We start from the raw sequence: 12,936 nt of genomic DNA on the forward strand, positions 1-12,936 counted from the left end.
TCTTGCTGGCCAGTAAGCGTATTCATACTCCCTCACTCTTGTTCTGCACTTTTTGCCAGCCTTTACCAGATCCACCAATACTAATGCAAACCTTTGGTAAGCATAAGCAAACATGTAACATACCTTTCCATATGAAAGCAGAAATCTCCACATAGCTATGGAACACTGTTGCTTTCTTAAGTTGTCACCAACACTCAAAAATGTATTTAATTTTAACCTCATTTTGCATCTTTGTGGCTTTATATATTTTTGATGAAAAAATTGTAGCTCTGAACTTCAGTTGTCTTTCTGAAGTGTTTCTGTGCTTCTTTGCTTTGGTTCAGATAATACTGAATTTGTGGTATAACGTTACAAATAAATAAAAGAAACAGTTTAGATCTGAAACAAAACCTTTTTTCAGGTACAGGATAGCAGTTTGCCAGCATTAACACTTCCAGAATCAAAATCAAACCAAGGTTTTTGAATTTGTTTAGCTTTTTCATAACTCGCACTTTTGTCAGCAGTTCAAAGAGTACCCAGAATAGGCGCAGAGGAATCTTGGAAGTGGTAAAGAAAAAGAATGAAAACGGGAAAATACTGGTATTTTTCCAATAAATGTAAGTGGAAGGCAGGTTGTTGCAATTCTGTAGTTTAAGGGCCGTCTGTTGGTTGCAGATCAGACTTAAAGTTCTGTTTTGTGTTCACACAGACCTGAAACAATTTCCCCTATGGAGGACCAGACCCTGTCCTACAGCTTTGGCTCCAGTAGAGTTAAGGTGTCCATCAACTGAAGATTTCAGGATATTTCCTCCTATAATTTGAGCTGTCAGACAGTGTGCTGTCCACACCTCCTCCTCTGCTCTGCTCCTTACTGGGTCATTTGTCATGGAGCAAATCACAGCTCAAATCTTCCACAGCAGTAATATCTCTGTCATTCACCGTCCTCCCCCCGAGTCCGTCCTCCCCCTCTCATCTCTGAGCGATGCTATCTGAGAAGAGGAGGTGACAGTCTATCAGAGCACCTCCTCTCTGCTCCCCTGATAACACTTCACTGCTTATAATGTTAAGAAGATGATAAGAAATAATAGTCTTTCTCTTCTTCATGTTGGAGTGGAGAGCCGGGCCGACATCCATCACCTGCTATTTATCAGCAGCACAAGTTTTCCAGGTGAGGATCCAAATAATAACTGGGGCTGAGAAACAATCAGCAGATAGATGCAGCAGGGCAGTTATTAGATTCAAACTCCTGACGGCTGCTGCAGAGGAACGCCTCGCTGATGGAGGAGCAGATGAATTTCTGCAAACTTTCCATCATCAGCAGTTTGTCTGCTTCAAGCAGTGAAAGAAGTTAAGCATCGGAACATGACTTCGGCAGCAGGATGGAGAGTGGAGAAGCTCCTGCAGATGGATTAGGTTCATAGACTATAGCTCATTCTACTTACCTCCCATAAAGAGCCAACATGTCCATATAATATTTCCCTTTGATTGCTCTAAGACTTTATTTGAATCATTATTTGCCAAAACTGATAGTAGTATAGTCCCTCAAACCTTTGATGGTAATAGTGACGTAGTGGATGGTCTTTTTACAGGTCACTTTAAATGTCCTCTTAGGACTGCAAATTAAGACAAAGAAAACTTTTATTCAATTAGGTACAAGTCTGATATTTCAACAAAATTACATGTTCACAACTTTTAAAATTCTGTTTCAACTGTAAAGAGACATAAAAGTTTGTTAAAGTTTTATGATTGGCACATCAAATGTTATTAACAGCATTTTTATTTCCTAATCTAAATGTAAAGGGGCAGAGAGTGCCCTTAAAGCTTCACAAACTCCTACACATACACACGAAATTTAGCTGAGGGCATGCTTATTTTCCAATTCAATAATAAAAAAAGGACTTGCATGAAATGAATGAATAGGTGAACAAATCATTTTAGTCCCCCTACTATAATGCTGCTGAACGTGCTTTGGGTGTCAGGGTCAGTCACTTTAAATGCAAGGGGTATGATGGATGCACATCAAGGGGTACGTTGAAAACTCTCAGGATTATCTAGAAATCTGAACTTTTGCAGCTTGATACGGTATATCATCCAATTATAGAAGCCGATCAGGGAGCTAGCAGAGACAGACACTGCATCCAAGTTGTGATCTCTCCTAATGCAGAGCCGTCAGCATAAAACCATAAATAATATATATTTAAGGGTTATACAGTCCTATAAATGTACATAAAAAGAAAAAAAAAGATGATTTTTAACGTGAAAAGAAAAGTGAGTGAGCTGTAATCTCCAACTCTTTTTTTTATCACTGTATTGTGGTAAAACAGTTTATAATGTATACCTCAGTGTATAGACTTAAGAGGAGAAGAAATTCACTTTGGTTTAGTTGGTAGTACTGCTGTCTTGCAATTGTATGTCAAATTCATGCTTCCTTATTTCCTTGTAAGAATTTTAACCAAACAGTTTGGTTATCAATATTTAGGTACCTAGTGACCTAGTTGTTAGAGAGCGGAGATTTGTGATCCCAGAAAGAGGTTTGAACTCAGATTGTCATTTTGGGCCATTGAGCGAGACCTTTAACTCCATAATCTATGCTTGGAGCAGCTTGCTTCTCTCTTAGGGGTTAATAGTTGGACACTTAAGGGATATAAGACATTTAGTGTTGCTGGTAGCTTTTTGTATTAAGTCATAAGTAGAAGATAATGGTAAATCAAAAATCTGGTAACATATAGATCAAGAAATTGGATTTTTTATTTTTGTATCCTAAAAAGAACACAAATCCTTCAGAATCAGGTGGTCTGGTAAACAAAAGACTGATTGATTTAAGAATCAGGTGATCAGAACACTTCAGATGAGCAGGAGATCTCTTATTCAGAGGAACTTGGTGACAGAGGATATTGTAATCGTAATATAATCATGGGATCAGCAGGTCAGAGTTGCAGTTAAATAGAGGATTATGTTATGATGTCATCAAAGACTAAATGATCAGGGCATAAATGAATCATAAAACGCAAAGCATGTGGTGACGGTTGAGGAGGGGGTCAAATAAATTACTGGTACCCCTTCCAAACTGCCCGAAAAACCCATTTAAAACCAGAAACAATCCGCTCTTAGTGGCAGTGGAAACAGCTCACTGATGCATTACCTGGGTCAAATGACTCAGCAAGTGACCCGCGTTAAAATCGCCTCAGTTCTGATTGGCAAGCCCTGGAAACACCAGAACTGAGTTGAACCACTAAATTACGTGACACCGTTGAACACAACGTACTGACATCAATACACCTTGCCAATCATGTATTATCTAACAAGCTGAAACAATCCTACATTCGATGAACATGACGCGACACTGGTAAGAGGGATTCGGAGAGATACAAATAATGAAGAATACTGACTATGGTCTGGCTCCAGTCCATGCTGCTCTTTATTATTTACTTGATATCCGTCGCACTGTCAACATCATCAACACTCATATCACCGCTCACCCAGCCTGATGCCATCATCAGACACACAGTGGTGGGGAACAGTGGCCACACAGCTTGCCAGGAGGGGGTCAAACTCGGCTTTTTGGTCAAATGGGAAAAGAGCCGAAAGCCGATTGATAGCGGTTTTGAAAAAGCCTTGCATTCAGTGGGACAGCAGCTTAGGAAACACCTGAAACAGGCAGGACTGTAAAAAACTATAGAACATTTCTTCAGAATGCTATTGCATTATTTTGTGTACTGTAATTTCCTGCATTTGACAAAATTTGTTATCTTTCTATCAGTCTGTCTGTCTGTTTAATGAACTACAGCTGGCCTATACAGGAGCCTATAGCCATCTTAGGGGAAACTAAAGAACTTAAAACTCTGGACCTCCACGACTCAAGACATTGAGTGGAGATGTTCAAAGCAAGACCAATGTGGTCATGAGATCAAGATTTTTCTCTTCTGAGCCTTTGATAAATCTTAAACAGGTGGTGTTCTAAAGGAAAGAGGAGATCCCATCTTGACATGTAGAGGTGGGAAGTCCTGGCACATGACTGAATCAACCCAAAATGGATTCCGGTCCAACTTTAGGCTGAGGATCTCATTCTACCTGGTAGTTTATTGAAACTCCGCTTTAGCTCAGCTCAGGACACATGAACCTTTACTTAAACCACAATCAAACTGTCAGCTGGAAAAACAGAGATCTTGGTATTATTGCCACCTACTGGCCAATGTTTTTTGGTTCTAGGATATAAAATCTACAGGAAGATCCAATATGAGTAGGTCAAACATAATTAGAGAAATTCATTTATTAAGAACTGCTGTTATGTGTTTATGTGTCAGCTCATTAAAGATTTGAACAGACATGATCAAATATGTCATCTGTCATTGCAACCCTTCATCCATTGTCATCTGCATACACAAGTTGGAGTGTGTGTTGGTGTGTAAGCCATGTTCAGAGATTAAAAGGGTCAAAAAACACAAATTAACTTTCCTCTCATTAATTTCACCGGGATTAGCAGCTACACACACACATCTCTGCACTGGTTTGTATGTGTTTTCTTTTTTTTTGTGTGTGTGGTAATTAATATAATCTATTCAGAATGAATAGAAAGCAATTAAGGCTCAACAGCAACACCATTAACCCCAAAAATACACACAGCCCTGCATCCCGCCAACACACAGTTTGTCCTCATCGATACCTCCGACCTCTGAGCAGCAGCGCCAACAAACACAAATCAATAGCCAATCAATATGCTGTATGTCTGCGACTCAGATCTGCAGTGCCAGTATTTATTTACAGTGTGACAGTTGATAAACTAATTTAAACTATATTTATTCAGGTAAATACTATTTTGATTCAAAATACAAAGTCAGATTTATTATCCTTCTATAATGTACAGTACAGGAAGAATCAAAGTTATGTTCTAACCCTTGGTGAAAATAATATTTAAGACAAAATCTTAGTGATCTACCAGATCAGACCTGCTCAAACTTTCCCATGCCAAGGTCCTCTCTGGCTGGGGAGCCCATTTGCTAATCCACAGGTAATATTAAAAGCATATGTAAAGAGAAATCCACTTTCCAGGTGTTTTTCTTCAATCCTTATTAGTTGTTTCCATGATTATTACATCTTTCAGATATGATCAGTGGTGTCAAAAGTACACACATTTGTTACTTAAGTAGAAGTATAGATACTGCAATATAAAAACACTTTGGTAAAAGTTGAAGTATCAACTTGGCCTCTTTACTCAAGTAAAAGTGAAAACGTAGAGTATGTGCTCCAAACCTTAACTCAGGCCCTGACTTGCCATCAGCAGAACTAGAAAATCCTCCGCTGGCCTGGCTACTACCTTGGCCTGCTCGGTGTTTCTAGATGGGAAAGGGAAATAAATAGCTTTTTTCTAGCCAGTTTTTATTTTTATTTTCAAACAGTAAATGCTGTTGGTGTGTTTCACTTGGGTCTATGCCATGGTGAAGCTTTTGCTGAAGGAGCAACAGTGATTTGGAAAATGTAGAAACCCTCAACTCTCCTCCTCTCCATTTCTGAGACATACAACAGGTTCCTTTGTGGCCATGTAAAGCTTGGAGCAGGAGAGACAGTCGAGGGGAAAGAAAGGAACTGTCCAAAAGGCTGTAAAATAATGTCTGAATGTAGGTAAGATATACATTCTAGGGGAGAAAGTGCTATCATCTTCAGCATAATTAGTTTAATGAGGTTTTTTTTTTTTTTACTTTGAGACAAGTATTTAGGGCAAATCTGATAGAATGAAACAAATGCTTCAGTTTAAACACAAGATGTTACTGGTTGTGGTGGTAAGATTATAAAAAAAAAATCCCAGTCTGGATTTTTTTCCTGGTCTGCGCCTGCATTTAGTCCATTAGGTTGTGGTAATAAGAATACACGAACATTTTTTCTTCCTATCACCTAATCTCTTCTTAATTTGTTTCAACTGATAAATTATAATAGAGGACCAGGATGGACAATAGAGAGCATCTTCTTAAGAAGAAACTCAAACAACAGAGTGTGTTCAGTCAAAGGCTTCTCCAGATTCGATTCGAAGATTTTTTTTGAGAAAAAAAACCCTAAGTGTTACTTCAACAGTTAATTTCCCTTTATGACTGATTGAGTGAATTTAATTGAATTAAACTTAAAGAATTAGAAGATGCTTAGACATTGTAGTTGATGGCAGCAGAAGATGAAGAGGATATTGCTACCACATAGAAAGAAAGTCACTGTTTCATGGAACCCCTGTGAGAACCATTATCCACCAGAGGAACACTTTGAAAAATGACAAAGTTTCCCAGGACTTTGTGTAAAATAGTAGGAAGGAAAAGGTCTTTTATCGGGTCTTTGTGTCGCTTTAGACAATGGGGCCATTTGAAAAAAAGTCATGTGGAGCACCTTGTAGTATGGATCAGGAAACACTATATTAGGACTTAAACCATAGGGTGCACAGAAACACTGCAAAAGAAATCTAGAACGTCTATCTGGTTTGATAAAACTTTGCAGGGCTGCTTTAATGTGTTCATTTGCTTCATATAAGGATATCATCAGATGTTTGGCTGTTGGTTCAGTCTACTGTTGCCTATGGTTGGTTTCTCTTGTTTTCTGGTCACAGTCCCCATCAGGTCAGCCTTAACTCTTCCAGTGTTTCTGTGTCTAATATCTAGGAGGCTGGGTGATAATCACTCATATGTCACAGATACAACACACATGGATCATATTTAGAGCCATGAAACTCAGTTACAGTCTGACTGCAGTGAATTCAGTTATAGTTATTAATAACTGCACTTTGACAGGCTGAAGTCCCCTCTGCTTCTTTTGTTCCTGCCATCCCCTTCTTCCTCTCTTTGTTCATCCTCCGCCATTTCTGGAATCCCCTCCCCCACGTGTTTCTGCAGTTTGTGGGTCAGTGTCAAACTCACAGTGGGTCTCTTTTTGTGACTGACAGACTGCCTCCCTAATGTGTTAATATATAATTCATCTGTTAACATGGCAGCTGACTCACACACACTAGCGCACACACACACACACACACCGCACACATGTTGTTTTATTAAAGCAGACAGTGTTTCAGAATCTCTGAGGCATCAATTATTCACCTCTGTGTTTCTGTTCAGGAAACTGATGGAACGTTAATATCATGCTGCTACATTCTGTTAGCATCCGGCTAACAAACTGCATACACACACACCCACACACACCGTCTCTCTCTGGCATCTGCTGTGTAAACACAGAGTGACCTCGTTAAGCCTCGTTAGTGCTCTCAAATGGTTGGTGTGTTTGCTGGGAATTAGTTTGTTTTGTCTCTTTGTTTGTCCTATTTTAGCTTAATCAACAAACATGGCTGCTCTCCGGAGGATGCCGTCACCTTGGTCGTCACGGCGACGCGGCGGCTGCAGACCTGCCGAAGGGATTGGCTGATTGATCCGCAGACGGGTTTTATCGCTTAAAGTGAGTGGGACTGGTTGAACTGGAGTCTCAGTGGAAAAGCTGCCAGTTAGGGGAGTGAATGTGTTTTGTTGATTTCTGTTGGGTAGAAGGTTCGGGAGTGTTTCTATGTGATAAGAAGTTCTGAGCAGAGATAAATTCGCACTAATACATCGGGTTTATTAAAAAAAAAAAAAATATTTGTTTTTCTATAGGGTTAAAATAAACGAAATCTAATTTCATACAAACATACCTGCAATTACAAACAAAACATTTCGCCAACTTCATCAAGTTGAGATGTTTTCTGGGTTCATCTTGTGTTTACTTGGTACAAGTATCCTCAGACATACTGCTTAAAATCCTTAAAAGCCTTCCTTGTCTGGTTGAGGCTTTTTCTACTTCTTCTGCATTGGACATTTGTTATTATGATTTAAAAAATGTTGGTGTTAATAATGATCAGGCTAAATCATTTAAATCCCGTAAATTTCAAGGACGTCCTTCTTTCACCTCCACCATCACAGTTAGAAGTTGTGATAAAGGGAAATTATTTTTAGCTGATCCAAAAAAGTTGCAGCTAAAAAAAAAAGATCCCAAGTCTTCTAACTTTGCTTCCTTTTATTATCTTTCTGCTGAATCTAGAATAGGATGTATCTGATCTGATGTATTGGATCTGATTTTTCCTTAGATTCCTAACCAGACGGCAGCTTTTATGGTGGATCCTTGAGGTTTTAGAGGTAGATTAGGGACAAGACCTTTTAGTTATCATGCTTTTCTCTTGTGGAACTCCCAGTTTAATCCTTTAGGCCAACATCACATCAATTTTTAAGACTAAGCTTATAACTTTGCGGTTGATAAAGTTTATACTCAGACTGACTCAGAGTTATCCTGAGTTATCTCTGTATTTAACCGGCCACAGGATAATGCTGCTGAAATGTGAAGACCACTTTTCTTGACTCTGCTGCACTCTCCTACTATCCTCCCATTCCGCATGATTTGACGTAATGTTTCTATTATTTTTTTTCTTTTCATTTAGTATATCCATCTGGCCTGATTCTGTTTAACTGTGATTCAGCTCTGGAGTGGGTATTAGTGGGACTGTGGCTTGCAGCCTTTCATTTTCATATAGACGCTCCACTTGATCCTGTCTTTCACTGTGAACTAAGAACCCTCTCCTAAGGATAGTCATTAGATCATCTTATTTTGCGACTAACTGGATGTGCTCTCTTCCTGCATCTAGGCTTGAATACTCAGAGCTTATTTGCTCAGCTCAGTTTCGCTTGTTAATGAAGCCACTGCACAACCTACTACTGTAACTAACCTACTTTTCTCTGACTTAGAAAGAGCTTCTGGGTCAAAGTTTCTGGGTTCCTTTTGGGTCTCTTTTCTTCTCAAATCCTACGTCGGTTGTGACAGATGGCTGTTAACAGTGAAACTGTTTCTAGTTCTGCAGTAGATTTCTTCCTGTTGAAGGGTAGTTTTCCTCTCCACTCTCTCTACATGCATGCTACTGTAGGTACAGTATTATTGCAGCAAAGTCAAGGACACAGTGCTAGCAACTTTCCACTGTTGCTACAGGCTTATCCTGGAAGAATGAATTCTGCAAGTCAATGACCAGATGCACTCTGCTGGGTTCCTCATATAGAATTTTTCTACTACTCTGTCTGTCTATTTTGGATTAACCGGCTAGTTAAGATACCGAGAAATGACAACGGTTGTCAATTTTTGCTTTATAAATAGACTAAAATGACTTAAATGGAGGATATTAGATTCAAGTCTTCATCCTTGGTGGTGTTCCCAGGCAGAAATATTAGGAAGCCGTGTCCCATAAAGGAGAAGCAAAGTTATACATGGATTAAATGAGTGTGTTTGCACTATAATGGACTCATGCTAAGTTTTCTTCAGAAGTCCCCATACATCGTGAGGATTCACCAAAAATAAATAAATAATAAAATAATGAAAAAAATAATAACCATTTCAGTCTTCCTCTATCTAAGCTCTGAATTCTGGACTTGGACCTCATGGACACTTTGGCACCTTCCTGGTGTCCCTTATTCTCTGAGAAGGAAAGGGATGATTTTAACCCAGAGAGAAAGATGCTTTAGGAGCATCCACAGTCATCACAAAACCATACTTTAGCTGGGAGACCAGATTCATGAAGGACCTCAGGTTACAATCCTCAGAAGAGGTCTACTTGTGATGCATGGGGAAATCCAGAATACCTCTGTTCACAGTATGCGTAGGAGGTCTGAGCATCTCTAGCATTACATAGCAGGTCCTCCTGCTAAGATGTTCATCAATTAGAGCAGTCTACATGTAATCTACTGTATATATCTGGGGTGGCACTAGATCTAAGACTCTTATATATATATATATATATATATATATATATATATATATATATATATATAATTGGTTTAGCTTATTTTATAATTATAAGCAATCATTTTGTGTAGGAGAAACAAAAATTGCCCAGATGAGCTCAGACGTATTCAAACAAACCCATGATAGTGCAGATGAACCCAAATGGACCCAGAAACCACTGACTGTTCTTATAACAGAGAAAGAACACCAGTGGAGTTATGCAGATGCTATGTTTAATATATCTTAGATATGAAGAACTGAGCCTGAGGTGGAGCTCTGCTTAGCTTTCTTCCAAATACTCTGGAAAACAGAAACAATTTTCGCTTTGACTGCTGCTGACTCAGCACATAAAAGAGCATGTTTTCAGCTGATTAAGACTGAGAAGCTCCACACAGTAAAACTTTGGTTTACAGCTGGGCAGTATGTTCAGCAGCTGAGCCCAAAAAATAAACTTACTTTCACTTGAAGAACCTCTGGAAGTTTGCCTTTGCTCATTAAGGCAGGTCAGGTACCTCTGAATAAGCCAATTAAATCAATAAGGAGGAAACAGGTGTGTTAACGAGCTGAACGTGACTGCCAGACACCCTGGATCTTACACAAACTTTCAGTCAGCACAGTCAGACAGACGAACACACACACACAGATGTATGGATGCTGAGCAATCCATATCTGGCTGATCAATAGGTGGTCTATTGAATAGCAGTAATGGAGAGCATTAGTCTGATAGACAGAACGCCTCCTATGGTCTCATTAGACACGCTTGCCTTGCACAGACTCCTGATAAGTTTAGAACTCCAGGTCAGCTGGAGGCAGCTACTTGAGTTGGGTCAAAAGGAGTGGCTTCTGGGGAAAATAAAACCATTGTAGTTTGTTTTGTAAGAAACTTTAAGTTAAAAAAAGAAATCTGCAAGGGTGCTGGATGTCCTCATGTCTATTGTGATATAGCTTAGATCAAATTGTTACCTGCTGCAGTTGACTCAGATACGAGAGAGAAATACAAACCTGGCTACCATGGCAACCACAGCTTCCTGTTCTCCATCAGGATCTCAGAGAACCTTATAGATCCTTGCCTATTGGAAAAGAGCAATGAGAAGCTGTTGTTCTTTGAAGGGTCAGTCAAGATGTTCCTTTACACAGAACTTGGGCTTTATTTTCTAATCTTCACCATGTTAGTTATCCTAAAGGACCTGCTTTCAGTATCAGAGCCTAAATCTAAGGCCCAATCCCTAACTGCCCTATGCACCACTGCATTAGTGTCTAACATCCCTCCATATGAAGTCACACTTGTAACCAGGAAAGCTCTTGCAAAGCAATCTTGGATATAGTGACCATCAATGTATACTACTTTTCAAGATGTGTTGTTGGAAATTTTGAGTCCATTAGACATTTGGACACTCATATTCCCTATATAATATAATAATGGCATAACCCTTATATAATCCTTAGTGTTTTTTAGGGGCGATGTTCGCAAACAGCCACTGAAAACCTAAAGAACACAAGCCCTAAGCAGACTTTGGACATGTCTGATCTAGCCCTATATTAGATAAATACAAACACTTTTTAAAGTGCTTATATTTGTTTGTGTATAATTTTACCTCTGCAAAGCAGATCATGTTTTCTGTAGCTTTGGTTTGTTGGTGGGTTGGTAAAGCTGGGCATACACTGTACTCTCAGTTTAAGCTGTAGCTGCGTGCAACAATTTAAAATACCGCACAGTGAATGCCTGGCTTTCATAAACCGTATTTAAAAAAGTGGTGATCTAGATCATGATCCAAATTTAGGAATTTTGTATAGGGTTCTTTAACATTGTTCTAAAGGAAACTGCCTTCAACAGATTAGTGACCTGCAAACTGGAATTTCAACAGAAAATTCATGAAGACGCCCAAAAATAACAAATCAATGCAAGGACAGGGTTGCTGCACATTACATCAGTCAGGCTGAACTGCTGGTCCCCTAATAATGCACAAATGAGATGATGAGAGAAAAGACAGACTGAGTCTCAGTTCAATTTAGATTAATTCAATTAGGAAAAATATTGTCCCCAGGCACAATATAAGTCATCAAAGCATACAATAAAAAAAGACAAAAAATAAACATCAAAATCTGACCCAAAAAATACAGTTAAGTCATCCATAATGGACCTGGTAAGAGTGCTTTTTCCTTTGTTATGGTTTTTCACAAGCAAAATACAGGCTTCTTATTTGAAAATGTGTTTGAAAAGAATGTACTTTTTTTCCTACAGAATCACTAAATTCAGGTCTAATCAGTCTTTTTTAGCATGTTGAACAGAGGCTCACACATGGGGATAACTCAGACACAAGGTTTTTTTTAACCTCCACTTACTCTAGAAAAGTCGGAACAAATCATCACTTATCCTCATTACCCTTCTCATCAGCCTAACAAGAATTGGTGGAATAAAAGCATCAACTGAAGACAGAGAAAAACATGGAGGTGAAATATTACAGAAAGCAGTGTATAATGAGCTTTTCATGTTATCACTGATTCATCTTAATCACTTCCTGTTTGTGCTTTTGTGTGAACAGAAGTTCATTTAAGCTTTCTCTGTTTATGTTTTAATAATCTGTGCTGAATAAGGAGATAAAACAACAGCCTCCTGCTGCAATGAATATTAAAAGGTCTGCTGACACACCTGATCATATAACCTCTGTCAGCTGCTTTTAACTTCTTCTCAAAAGTTAAGAATCTGCTGGAATAGGGAACCCTGGTCTGAGGCTGTAACCCCCACTGATACCAGGGTCAGGATCTTCTCCAGAACAGCAAAGTCCTCACCCAGCGGGAGGCGCTGTGGTGTATTTTATCTGAATGCGGGGTAAACAACTGATCTCTACTTATTCACTGGATAGCCGATAGGCTGAAAAAATAAGGTCAGTTGCCACCATCTTGGTACTCCCTACTCTCACAAACTCAAGATGCTGATGTTGCTAGCATTTGGCTGCAATTACATTTTTCTTCTGTGGGAACATGTTTCACAGGTTATATATAACTATTTTCTCACCCCTCGTGGGGTGGTATGTGTCATCCTCAAGCTCGGGTCCTCTACCAGAGACCTGGGAGTTTGAGGATTCTGCGCAGTATCTTAGCTGTTCCTAGGACTGCACTCTTCTAGAAAACATCTTTTCTAGCTCCTCTTTCAGCCCTTGGTATTTCTCAAGCTTCTCATGTTCCTTCTTCTTGATGTTG

Source organism: Cyprinodon variegatus, unplaced genomic scaffold (assembly GCF_000732505.1).
Source record: "Cyprinodon variegatus isolate N-32 unplaced genomic scaffold, C_variegatus-1.0 Scaffold146, whole genome shotgun sequence".
Classification (NCBI taxonomy): Eukaryota; Metazoa; Chordata; class Actinopteri; order Cyprinodontiformes; family Cyprinodontidae; genus Cyprinodon; species Cyprinodon variegatus.